The sequence below is a fragment of the Macrobrachium rosenbergii genome, chromosome 54, assembly GCF_040412425.1.
Source record: "Macrobrachium rosenbergii isolate ZJJX-2024 chromosome 54, ASM4041242v1, whole genome shotgun sequence".
Taxonomy (NCBI): domain Eukaryota; kingdom Metazoa; phylum Arthropoda; class Malacostraca; order Decapoda; family Palaemonidae; genus Macrobrachium; species Macrobrachium rosenbergii.
In genome coordinates, this window is record NC_089794.1 from 12130103 (window position 1) to 12145102 (window position 15000).

Genomic DNA, 15000 nt, shown 5'->3' on the forward strand with positions numbered 1-15000 from the left:
AATAATAGGTTTCAATAGCTATGACTACATACAGTTGCTTTAAAGTCGACTGGGCTCGTTAAAGGTTAAAGGTTCCTCCTCCACATTTCAACCAAGACTGACAATCAATTACCGACGGGTACCGAATTGGTAAAACTCTACGGACATTACACACCCAATTTAATTAATACATGCCAAAACATTTTATGTGTAATGGTAAACAAATCTACGGACTTTACTCTTCATATTTAACTGTATCTTCAGACTAACGTCCTCATGCTGTTGAGACTCCGTTGATTGCACAGTAGTTTACACATTTCATATTCTATCTTTAAATACAGGTCCATTACGATGTCCTAAATCCTAGTAGTCTGTAGTAAGAAATTGTTACTGATTTTATTAGTTACAGATAAATGCTACCTCTCCATTCTCTTTTTCATGCATCCTTATGGATATTTTTTTTATTTCTAAATAATAATAATAATAATAATAATAATAATAATAATAATAATAATAATAATAATAATAATAATAATGATAATAATAATAATAGTAATAGCAACCACACACACACATATATAGTTTATAATTAGTATTAATAGTTTCTCGTTAGGCTAGAGAGAGAGAGAGAGAGAGAGAGAGAGAGAGAGAGAGAGAGAGAGAGAGAGAGGCTGGTGAAGGGGGGAGTTGATAAAGAGTTATGCTGTTGTTCTTTGTAAATGCTAATGAGACGGGCAGGGAAGAAGGGTTAGGGCGGTCGTCAAATACGAGATTGACAGTGGAACTGTGACATTCAGTCACTTCTTTCTAATATTGTACAATTTTCCCCTTGCACCTTTCGAACGCTTAATGCCTAGCTGTACTTTATCAAAATGTCTTCCTTTTACTAGCGTGTATATCACCATTAGAGTACTTGCTGAAAGAACGTGGTACAAATGAGCACATAGTCACTCCCAAGTTTTCTGTCAGTCTCACCCTTAATATTTATCTCACTGATACAGGTATTGTGTGGAACACAGGCAGACATTAACCCGTAGCGTAGCAACAGATATGACCCAAAGTCAACACCTACCTTATGTATTCTCAAGAACCAGTATTCCAACAGCCCTTTTCTTGGGTCACCATCCTCCTACCTGTTACCCCTACCCGGCCCCACCCTCACCCAGGACCTTCATACATGTAGTCATAAGGACTCAAAATTTTGTCGGTGTAAACGTGCTGCTGGGTCCCGAAGCAATCCGTTGAATTGGAATGCTCCATAAATTGATATTAAAATTTAAGCACGTAAGCCATCTGTAATGCCAGTTTATATATGCTGAACATATTTTCTAGTTTTGCAGGTCATCTGTCTTATTTTAGTATCTAGACAGCGATAGGAATTTGATATAGATATTATGATAGATAGCATAGCTGGGGTGCCAGGTAATATTTGTCTGTTCTCTAGAGGTCAGGGCTGTACGAAATTGTCTATTTTTATCCGCTTTCAGCCATCTCTCTCTCTCTCTCTCTCTCTCTCTCTCTCTCTCTCTCTCTCTCTCTCTCTCTCTCTCTCTCTCTCATATTAAAGTATTTTATTATAAATAAAGAAGATCAAATTTATCTGCATTTTTTCCCAAAGACAAATATCACTTGGATGTATGCATTAACATTGGCATAAAAGCATTCAAAAATACTCTCTAATCTGACTAGCAAAACATTTATAAGCTTGAAAAATGAACGTATTGTTTATACATGCTTCCGGAAATGTCATGTTTTCTATATTTTAGGAAATGACTGATTATAATAGTTTCCAGGGACTCGCGATGAACTCATCATTATAAAATTTATGATGAACAAACAGCTTAGTAAAGTTCTCGCAGTAAATAATTTAATGTTAAAGAGAATATATTATAGTAAGTACTCATTAATGGTGTATATGTTGATAAGAATATTTTAACCTTTATCAGTAATTAATGTAATGAGCATAACAGTATAAAAACAGAAAAAAAGTGAAGACTTGAATCATCATCATTGGGCAGATTAAACTTCTCTTGAAAGCGAATCATTCCTCTTGAACATCACGCATACGAGCAACAAAGCTTAAATGCCAGAGGGAATGTTCTCTCGAGTGTAAACTGAGCTTAATCCTCGAACTCGACGTTAAATCCTACATTATTCCTTGATAATACACAGTTATCATTTATCACCAACGAACCTTCATGAGCAGATTCTGAATGATTAATTATCATTTGTGCCACGATTAATCACCTGTCTCCCTACCCCCTCCCAGCTCTCTCTCTCTCTCTCTCTCTCTCTCTCTCTCTCTCTCTCTCTCTCTCTCTCTCTCTCTCTCTCTCTCTCTCTCTCTCATTAGTTTCCACATTTTCTTTACTGGTCAGCAGTTCCAGTAATTGCAGATCTCTACGGATGACATGTGTTATAAAACTATAAAACTGTCGTGCTGACGTTATATGTCACCTGATCTCTGGTAGTTTTCTTCCTACCTCTCAAGGGGCGAATTGCATCGTCTGTTTCTCTTTCAGTATATTTCGCCGTGAATTAGAGTATAATGTTACAATATACACAAGGGTGAAAATGAACTTTCCTAATGATCGTAGCATTACACGAAGTTACAAATGTATTTTGATAATGAAGTTAAAGCCATGTGTCACAGGAATTGCCTTCTGAAACAGGAGACTGATTTATAATGATGCTTTGGATAATTCACAGGCAGCTAATGTAATTCTTTTTTCAGCAGTGAATTGACCAATGAAACTGCCTTGCTGACGTTATTCCCTGCTTTCTGGCAGTTTTCTTCCTGTCCCTTAAGGGCTAAATAGCATTATCTGTTTCTCTTCTCGTATGTTTTGCCGCGATTTAAAATATAGTATTACAATACACGCAGAGAGAAAATTGAGTTTCTCGATTATCTTAGAATTACATTTAAATTGCTAGTTTATTTTGATAATGCACTTGCAGCCATGTGTTGCAGGATATCCCTCTGAAGCAGGATACTGATTTATAATGATGCTTATCTGATAATCTATTTTTTTTTAATCCGTGGCTTAAATTTATCGAATGGAATATATTAAAACAAATGTAAGTAATAAAGGAGTATGCTAGATAATTTGATACGATAAAAACTAACGGGGAAATCTTATATCATTAAATAAATCTGCTAGGTGTCTCCATTTCTTTTCGGTTTTAAATTTCACCACTATTTTCCTTTTTTTTTTTTCAGAAATTGACTGGTTTTATATATATATTATATATATATATATATATATATATATATATATATATATATATATATATATATATATATATATATATATATATATATATATATATATATATATATATATATATATATATATATATATATTCCTTTCTCAAACCAGTCACCAACCACACAAGTACATAATTCGCTCCTTAGGTAAACAGGGAAATCTTGATCGAATACAGATTTAGATTTTTATCATCGAAAATAATTTTTCGGTATATGTTTTCTCATAACACGTTCATAAAGAAAAAAAATCAATGTACTTTCAAGAAGTAATATATAATGAGTTAAGATGGCTTCATGATTTTTGTATACTAAAGGTACTTTTTAAATTATTTTGGTTTGTAATATGACATATGAGATTCGAACTTTGTTCTTCTTTTAATTTACTAAATAAATTAAGAACCTTTTTGGCCCGCCTAGCGTTATGCAACGACGTCTAGACGCATGAGGGTATATTTTGATCTTAAATGACCCTACAATTTTCAGCACTGACGTAGTTACGCCCAGCCTGAATCAACTGTGAATTGAACAGCTTAACTATTCTCTATTTGGTTTCTTCAAACCACGAAATCCAGTTCGTGTGAAGGGATACTGCATTAAAGGTAGGCATTGTAAATTAAAAATACATTATAGTTAAGCGTTTTTATTATTGATGCTATAAAAGGTAAAGGTAAAAGTAATCACTTGTGCAGCACCCAGCAGTTTTTGGTATGAGGTTCAAAGCTGAAATTAGACAACTACAGGTTAATCAAAGAGACATTGCCTATGAAGCCGGTAGGATATATTTCTCTTAATGTCCAATAGATGGCATCAGGTTGCGCTTTTGACAATTTGGGTAATTCAGTTTTAACAAAGGGGGTTGGAAGTGTTTAGATATATGTAAATTAGCAATTTTGTTTAACGTAGTAATCTAATTCTTTCTACAATAAATTGTTAGTAAATGTATGGTGTAAATTTATATACAGTACATAGATATGAAAGTCATTTACTTTTGAGATGAAAAAGATATTTTTCACGTTTACTAAATTTTCGGCATTTGGTTGCAATGGTCTTTTCCGCCTTCCGTACGTGAATTTCTCATTTAGAACACCTTTGACTTTATCTTTCCCGTCAAATGGTGCATTAACTGCACATTAAAATACTATTGCTACTTGCAGATAAAACTAACCGTCCGGAATACGTTATCATGAGACTATGGGAAATGTGATGCGCAGTTTATAAATGATAGGATTTAGTAAATGGTAGGATTTAATCGCGGCATTTATATCTGTATTATAACCAGAAGACAAACAGGAAGAATTAGTTATAAATAGATTTTGTACATTGATACTGGCGATGAACGTAAGCATATTAATTGAGGATTAATGGGAGCCTATTTAACCCTGCCTATTGAACCAGGCATTGCCACCGAAGACAGAGAGAGAGAGAGAGAGAGAGAGAGAGGAGAGAGAGAGAGCACAGGGGACTTTCATTCGAGAGATTATGCCTTGAAAGGTTTTCGGGAAGTGGCACTACCTGCCACATGAGTTATACGTATTCAATTATCTGTAACTTGAAGGAATCATAAGTAAAAGTCTGATTTTAATATCGAATTCTTTCATATCTTCCGAAATCTGTTTTCGGCAGTAGGTCCTTGGTACCCTTATGGGTTAAGCTTCATTTTATGCCTCCATCTTTCCCTTTACTTACAGGCAAGAATATCGCTTCCCTTCACAGTTTGCTATTTAACTTTACAGCCTGTTTGTTGTATTACGTAATCTTAATATGACCGCAGTTTCATCTCTTGATATACAACGAAGTATATTAGTAGAAAGCTTTGTTAACTTTACAATTATCAGTGTTTGGGAAGTTCTCCCTAGCACCAAGTTAACTGCAAATAAAACTTGGTAACGATTTTCTAATGCACATAGAGGTGGAATTCTAAATACCGAAATCCAATATAGAGAGATTTTTCGTCATACTGATACAATTACACAGATACGTCGTTTACCAAAAGATTATTGAGATTATAAGAACTGTGAAGGACGAAAGCTAATCGAATGGTTTCTGGTCTTTTCACTTCTGCATTGAGACAAAATTCGGCAGTTTCTGGCAAGAAGTACATAAGTGAAGACTGAACCTTCTGCTGGCCAAGAAAAGAAACTACCTAAGAATCCGGTTGGGCACGTTTCTCTTAGGGTCCAGTGGACGGTAAACGAGGAAGTATTAGATATACTGATTAAATTGATGTTATTTTTGTGAGTTCAAGTATGTCCCGATCTGCAATAACTCTTGAATGAATGTCTGGCGTAAATTTGCAATTTACTCTTCATATTGACTGAGTTTCTGATCCATCGTGATAATGGTCTTTCCCGTCTGACGTACGATAGGTTCCTATTGAGATAGCACGATTTGGTATAATTATCCATTAATAAAGTGAGCACCAATTGCATATTAGAATAGGTGTAGAAGAGGGATACATATTAAAGTAATTACTTTCAGATTAAAGCAACCGTCCAGGATACATGATCTTCAAAGCATTCAATATGTTATATAGTATTAACTGATTTTTTTTTTAGTTTAACAGACTACGATGGAAAGTATCTATAATACCTTCAGTCGTGGTCTTTAATCCTTAATTAGTGCCAGAACAGACAGACAGACAGAGTTTTGGTAGTATATGTACGTCGAGGGACGATGAAAGATTTTTCAATTCTGTATTTACAGTCATTACTCAGACATTACCATCAGAGACAAAGAGAGAAATTTTGCACAGAACTTCAGGAAATCACAATAATAGGAACATAAGTACCGTAGGGTCAAGTGTTTCGCGTCAAAGATTAGCTATATGTGTATATATACATTATATATATATATATATATATATATATATATATATATATATATATATATATATATATATATATATATATATATATATATATATATATATATATATATATATTATATATATATATGTATATATTATATATATATATATATATATATATATATATATATATATATATATATATATATATATATATATGTATATATTGTATATATGTAATTATATATAAATATATATAATATATATATATATATATATATATATATATATATATATATATATATATATATATATATATATATATATATATATATATCAAAAGCATCAGAAGAAGACGTCTTGCAGCATTTCATCTATTCATTTTACAACGTTTCGAGGCCAAGCCTCATCATCAGGCTGAAACATACAAACATTGAATAATATAAAATTGACTCGATTAATTATAAAAGGTAATTTATTTAAAAAGAAACTAAAAAAACTAAAAGGGAAATGCTAAGTGCCTTTCAAGGAATAGGAGGGAGGACGAGTGACAGCCACAAGACACGTAGGTTAAAAGTAAGCTCGTGCAAAGAAGAGAGTGATGGAGCCCGTTTGACTGTTTAACTCTGGAATTACTTGTTTAATAAAAAGTGATTCATAGGTCGCAAGCTGCTATGGGGAATAAGCCCAAGTAAGTATTTTGAATTGGTGATACTGGATGTTAAATTTACATTTATAGGCATGGTTCCGAATATTAGAGTATTCTGGAGAAGCCAATCGAACTCCAGTGCGATAACTGACACCCCTATGGCAATGAGTGCGATCTTTGAGGAGCCTACGAGAGGATCCAACATATATTCCCCGACTACATCGGGGACAAGTAAAAAAATAGACGGCATTTGATGCCAATAGGGGATCAAGTTTATCTTTATATTTGAAGAGAGACCCGATTGTCAGGGGATTTGTTGTTATTAGTGGGCATTTTATGGCGGGAGCATGCTGATGTATTAGCTGTCTAATTTTGTTAAATAAAGAATCATTTTGAATAAAAGGAAGACTGGCATAAAATGGTTTCCTAGGAGCAGTAGGGAAGTTAACTTTGGGTATGATTTTACCATTAAGGAACTTATTTAAATGTGTAAAAAGCAGTTTGTTTGGAAAATAGTCTAAAAAATACTTTTTGTAGTAACATAACTTCCTTATGAAATTCCGCCCAGCTCGTAGGCTTCTCAAAGTTCGCATTGATTGCCATAGGGGCGTGAGTTATCGCGCTGGAGTTCGATTGGCGTCTCCAGAATACTCTAATATTCGGAACCATGCCTATAAATGTAAATTTAACATCCAATATCACCAATTCTTACAAGGGCCTCTTCTCCACAACAGCTTGCGATCCATGAATCACATTTTATTAAACAAGTAGTTCCCGAGTTAAACAGTCAAACGACCTCCACCTATCTATTCTTGGCGCGAGCTTTCTTTTAACCTCGTGTCTTATGACTGTCATTGTCTTCCCTCCAATTCCTTGAAAGGTACTTAGCATTTCCCTTTTAGTTTTTTAGTTTCTTTTTAAATCAATTACCTTTTTTAATTAGTCGAGTAAATTTTGTATTATTCAATGTTTGCATGTTTCAGCCTGATGATGAGGCTTGGCCTCGAAACTTTGTCAAGTAAATAGATGAAATGCTGCAAGACGTCTCCTTCTGATGCCCTTTGCTGTATATTCTGCTAATGGCCTGTGTTCTGGAAGTTTTATATATATATAAAAATATTATATATATATATATATATATATATATATATATATATATATATATATATATATATACATATATATATATGCATATATATATATATATATATATATATATATATATATATATATATATATGTGTGTGTGTGTGTAGTGTATAGGTAGAGAGATAGAAAGAGAGAGAGAGAGAGTCAAGAACGTCAGGGTTCAGACACATGATGCTTCAGTTATTTCTCTGAAAAAAACTTTGTAAGGGTTTATCTATGAAATGATGTTTGATCTTGTTTTTCATTGTAAGCGAGGGAGCCAGAGAGAGAGAGAGAGAGAGAGAGAGAGAGAGAGAGAGAGAGAGATTGTTTTCCTGAAATTAACCCAATTAATGTATTATCTATGAGAAAGGAGGTTTGAGTTGCAGACAATTCTGCGAAGCTTTCAAAATTTCCGTTTCCACTTCATAAATCAGAGAGTTACTGGGGTCCCCAAAGAACAACGGTCTCTACGACAGAGATAAAAAGGAAAATCTATTAATTCCTCTCGGAAAGTTAGGCAGAAACAGAGTAGGAATCCACCAAGGGTCATCGATGACACGTCCCACCTCAGAAGTTCTGGGATATTTTTCACTGTTGTGGAAATTCTAGCATAAAGCCACGGCAAAATATGAAGTATTGAACTGGTATAATGCCTGGATATTGTAAAGCGTTGTTGGTAGATGTTTTTAGAGCCCATCACGTAAGATTTTATGTACCCAACTGTATGTTAATCTATTATATATTTATACATACATCCCACAAAACACTGTCATTTATATCATTATATATATATATATATATATATATATATATATATATATATATATATATATATATATATATATATATATATATATATATATATATATATATATATATTATATATGTACTATATATATATATATATATATATATATATATATATATATATATATATATATATATATATATATATATATATATATATATATATATATATATATATATATATATATATATATAGAGCCTCGATGATGCTTGGTTGGTAGAGTGGCAACCACAGACTTCATAGAAGCCTGTGGCGAGGGTTCAATCCCCGCAGCCGACCAGTCAGAGACGGAAACTTTGCTATCCGTGTAGACATCCCAGGATTACGTATGTAATTAACGGATAGGTTTGCTGAAAGCAAATGGATGTTACAGACTAATACACACATAAACAAAGCCACTCCAACATCTTCTAAAAAACATAACAGACACCTCACACGTCTCGAACTGTCGGACTACCCGCCCAGTTCTCCTCGTGCTGCTGGGAGAAAGGGAGAGGGGGTTTCGGTAATACATGTACACATTCGTTACCGGGGTCTAAGCGATGTCAGGCAGGGCAGCCGGTCGAGGTTACGGCCTACCCCACCACCAAATCAAAGTCCTTCAAAGAAGGCACCGTGCTTACCCCATATAAAAATGGGTATAAAAGCACGTTAAAACGAAGAAGAAGAAGATATATATATATATATATATATATATATATATATATATAATTATATATATATATATATATATATATATATATATATATATATATATATATATATATATATATATATATATATATATATATATTGATATCAACTCTGTTGTACATAAGCCAGCTGAATTCATGTTCTGTACTTAGAATTGATATCAACCCATCTCCACCATGATAGCTGATTGGTAAGTTTATAACGATTGGTAAATGCATAGCAGAGTCAATGTCAACTGTTATCGCTGTCAGCTTATATCTCTCTTGATAGCTGGGGGTCTGAGTCACTGTCTACCGTTGTTCCTAAACCAAGCATTAGTTCGAAACCTACTGGAGACGAACCACTTATCAGTTGTAATCCCACATTGGTGTGTATTTTCCGAGTGAAATGAATGTTAAACGATATTTAGGCGTAATATTTGTAAATATAAAAAATGTCACTCGTCCGTAGGTGACAAAAATTCGCACACACACATATATATATATAGATAGATAGATAGATAGATAGACAAATAAAACTGGTTATGTTTAGAAAACGTAAATTATTGTCACTCTTAAGCCATCTGTATTCATATAATGACTTCAGAATTACATTCAATAACCCTCATACAATTCGAAGACTCTTTCACTCTAAAGACACCCTCCCAGAATTGATGCGTACCTGTATAGTTTATAGTTTACAAGTTCACTTTCCCAAAATGTAATTCTGGGACTTATGTGGGATGCACTAAGGGCCAACTTAAGATCTCTGCCATAGATGTTTGCCATCGTACAGGTTTAACGTTGAGTAAAAAAGAAACTATTGCCATGAGAGTCTATGCCCTATCCTGTCGCCATCACATAGAAAACAGTAATTTTCAGATTCTTGGATAAACAGAAAACAGATTTTCCCTTCCGTTTTCAGTCCCTCCATATTAAACAACAAGCACCAACACTCAGTAGACAAACTACTCCATTTCCATTGTACACTGAATAGTTTCTAAAACTTCACGACCTCACCCTTTTCCATTCCCAGTCTTTACCATTAACTCGCCCAGATATCCTGTAACTGCAGACAAGGACAGTAAGTTTTCCAGTATACTTTTTGTACTTATTACTATTTGGATTATTTCTTCTTTATCTGTCTGCTCAATGATTTTATTTGAATGTTTCTGCTTATTTTAGATTTCATTGCTTTTGTGTCAGTTTTGATTTACAATTAATTTTCGTTTTTATGTTCCCCTTCGTATGCTATCATCGTATACTTTTACTTTGCAGTTATAACTATTGTAACACTTAGATTAAGTCAGTCAATACAGTTTTCTTACTGTTTCCTTGTATTTCATGTCATTCTATAGATAAGTGACCCTGATGATGAGAAAAGCTATGTAATCCCGAAAGCTCATCTGTGCTTCTGCATAATTTGAGAGACAATAATGTTTACAATATTACCATGTTTTCTGGCTATTCTGTTCCTCCATATATATATATATATATATATATATATATATATATATATATATATATATATATATGTGTGTGTGTGTGTGTGTGTGTATGTATGTATGTATGTAGGTATACACACGCACGCACACGTACACGCTCCCATATATACATAAATATATATACTATATATATATATATATGTATGTATATACTGTATATATATATATTATATATATATATGTACTGTATATATATACATATATATTTTTTTCAATACGCCAATAAAATAGTCCTTATCATCCCTTATCATAGCAGTGAACCATTTTGACTAAATAATTGGAACTTTATCGTCCATACTGATAAGAGCCCTAGAGTGACAAGTGGGGGGAAATGATGAATGATAAAAGGTGAAAGTGATTTTTTAGCGATGAAGGTGATAGAGCAAGACGCATGTTCTTATCAGTACTCTGATAAAAGACGAGCTTCACCAAAGGTGCATCGGAAGGAAAGAAATATTCGTCGAGGAATAATTCTGTCGTAAAGTTTTTGCTGTCATATTTTGATGAAGGCAGCAACATTCCACCTGATATTCGTGTACTTTTGTGCACTTCTTAGTTTTCTTAAGCACTGGCAGAACTGAAGCGTTTTATTTTTTTTCATATTTTACATACAGTCAACTCTTAGTGGCTCTTAGCTAAATTTCCACATTTGATAAAGTGGACAGTACATGGAAATACTTATTATTTGATATGTTTACTTACGATGTCTACTGTCATTTAATTTTCAATAACTGCGACGTAAATGGTTTTATATATTAATTTGGAACGTACAGGAAGTCTTCTAATGATGAAAGTTTTTCGTAAATCGGTCTGCATTGACCTGGGTAGCGTCTGCCATGCTTTAAATTATTCCGCCGTGATCCCATTAACTCGTGCCATTGTCTCCCAGTATTGTCGGATCCTTTAAATTATTCTGCCGGAAGAGTTTTGAAGGAAGGAGAAAATATACCGCTGAAAATAACTGGGATTGAATGTTATTTCAGTTATATCGACTGGCTACGTCCCATTAAAACCACAGCCAGATATCCAGGATACACAATTTCCACTTCATAATTGGGTAATAACATCTATTATGTTGCTTTCGGGATCCGAATATTTTTTTTTTAAATAAGCTTGACTCGGAATCAAATGGATTAAGAGAGAATCTTTCGTCCGGCTATTTTCAGGGATGTACGCACCCAATTCTAACTTTGTTGGCCCGTAATCATTGGAATTAGATTGCGATCAGTCCCAGCACAGGGAGCAAAGAATAAGAGAGAGAGAGAGAGAGAGAGAGAGAGAGAGAGAGAGAGAGAGAGAGAGAGAGAAGAGAGGGAAGAGAGAGAGAGAGAGAGAGAGAGAGAATTGAATCATGGTGCCGAAGGTTCTCTTTCTTCCCTTGCTTAACAGAAGAATTCTTTATCGTATTTCAATTTGACTAACTCTTAGTGATTATGTTTTTAGGAACTCCGTTACTTTCTTCGCTTACACTTGCCTTCCAATCAAGGAGAAAATATTTCACTTAAATAAATAATCAAGGATGCAATGTCAGTGATGCATTAGCTAATATAGCACTGTCCTAATGACAGCATTATATTTCCGAACATTAAAAAATGCACCAGATTTTTCGCTAGGGCTGTTTTGGAACAAACGTAAAACTATTCCATTTGCATTTAATATCAATGATACAATATTCATAGTACATTAGTTAAGATGATACGGTTCTTATGACTATTGTATTTCTTAACACATAAGCATGTATTAGACCATGCACAAGGGCAGTTTTTAGTTAATACATGGGACAAACTTGAAACTGGTAACCTGAGTTTACTTTCAAAGTAAGCGAAGAATCTTCTTAATGTTAAGGGGATATTCACCCTTACAGAATTCTGTTAGTTTAATTAGTGATAATTAATTGATCATTTCAAAGAATAACTACTTTAAAAGTAAACAAAGAATCATTGGAATGCTAAAGGAGTATTGACCCTTAAAGAATTCTTTTCCTCTTAACATTGATTATTCCAAAGAAGTAATACATGTAATAATGGCCTCGATGTTACAGCGTTGACCAATGTGATGGATTTTTGCAGGAAAAAATCAAATATATTTCCTTATTACATTCGGCGCTTTCTCCAGGATTATGTTGAAAAGGTCTTCCGAGCAGACAACCAGATAATTACATGAAGCGTAACCAGTTATTATTTAGTCAATTAAGCATTTGTCGGCTACGGGTAATGTGACTTGGCTCTAACATGCAATGCAAGACAAACAGTTCTTAACCTTGAATCACACTTCCAGACAAATCTCTCTCTCTCTCTCTCTCTCTCTCTCTCTCTCTCTCTCTCTCTCCTCCTGAACATGCAATGTACGACAAACCACGCTTAACCTTGAATCATATTTCCGGAAAAAATCTCTCTCTCTTCCTCCCACTCCCCGCTCTCTCTCTCTCTCTCTCTCTCTCTCTCTCTCTCTCTCTCTCTCTCTCTCTCTCTCTCTCTGATTTTGTAGTAGAAAAGTTTCTTCCGTCGTTATATTACCTGTAATCATCCCTGGCAAATTTTTCCAAAAGATTTATTAATACATAAATATAGATGATGTGATTAGTATGAAAAGTTTCAACACACTCTGATAAAATCCTAACATATAATTAAATGATGGAATAAATGTGATTAATGCTTAGGGAAAAACAAAGAAAATAAACATTTATTATTATTATTTTATTATTATTATTATTATTATTATTATTATTATTATTATTATTATTATTATTATTATTATGAACTTTGTAAATCCGAGGTTTTGCAGCTAGAAAAACGTCAACAAACTTACAGTTTTGTACCGATTAAATTATCACGCAAGTCATATATGCGGATGCCACTGCCTTAGTTCATTAAACGCATGCAGCTAATCTATTAGATTCCCCCAGTTGCAAATAGAATCAAAAAGACCATAATGGATTTGTAAAGGTAGGAATTCACACGTTTTGCCGACATGAGAATTATTGTAAATATTCTGAAATGTTCTTTCAGTTTTATGAAATATCATTACAAATGTTTTCCGTCCTGAGGCCGATCTCAGAGTTTATGGAACATTGTCGTGTTTACAATGTTTGTAAGGCCAGTTGGTGTAGCTCCGTACTGGGTTGTAATTCAGGCGTGGGCAGGTTTGTCACGGAGGGATTTCCTTTCGTGTTTACTTTTCATGTCTGGCTTTCAAGATTTTGTCGTTGGTTTGCCGACTTGACCAAGAAGCAGTAGATGGATTCTGAGAGAGAGAGAGAGAGAGAGAGAGAGAGAGAGAGAGAGAGAGAGAGAGAGAGAGAGAGAGAGAGGTATCTGAATTGTATTTACAAGAAAAGCAAAATCTACTTAGTAAAATTTGTCATTATACAATAATGGCTGCAGGTTTGGATACAAAGTGAATTTCTGATGTGTATCTCAAAATTGTCTTCAATATGACTGTAAAAACAAATTCATCTGCAAATTATGCTCAGAATTAAGCTTTTCACTGCAGTTCAGTTTAGTTTATATATCTATATAACTTTGTTTCAATTAACATGTGCTTTTAGTTTTCTGTAAAAGAAAACTAATATGACGGCTTTGTCTGTCCGGCCACACTTTTTCTGTCCGCCATCAGATCTTAAAAACTACTGAGGCCAGAGGGCTGCAAATTGGTATGGTGATCATCCACCCTCCAATCATCAACCATGCCAAATTGCAGGCATGTAGTCTCTGTAGTTTTTATTTTATTTAACGCTAAGGTTAGCCGTGGATCGTTCGTCTGGCAGACGTTTACTTGACCGCATCTGGGGAGCGACTGAGTGCTGGCTGGTCGTATCTGATAGTTTTATACAGCATTATACGTTGTACAGAAAACTCGTTACCGCCGAAGAAACTTCGGCGCAATGTTTACTTGTTTATTTGAATGTCACATAGGGAATACTCGTACATCAAGACCAGCCATAGAATAACATCCTGGAATCCTTCTATCTTCCACGTGATACAGATAAAAGGAAAAGAGACAATATACAAAAATTATCTTTGTTTCGAGGATACGAAGCAAGTTTTAACTTTCTTAAAGTCCTCGCGAGATCATTAGCATTATCTTAAACTTTCCTTATCGCTAATTCGATTGAAGTTTTTAGCTCATAATCGAAAACGAAAAACGAATTTATGTGATTTAAACTTAATTCGCTTCTATAATAA

The 15000-nt window shown here is 33.9% G+C and overlaps 1 protein-coding gene across 2 annotated transcripts in view; it reads left to right on the top strand.

The window, feature by feature from the left end:
- Positions 1-15000, top strand: part of LOC136834746 (kin of IRRE-like protein 1) — a 237787-nt gene that overhangs the window by 53367 nt on the left and 169420 nt on the right. The window lies entirely within an intron of this gene.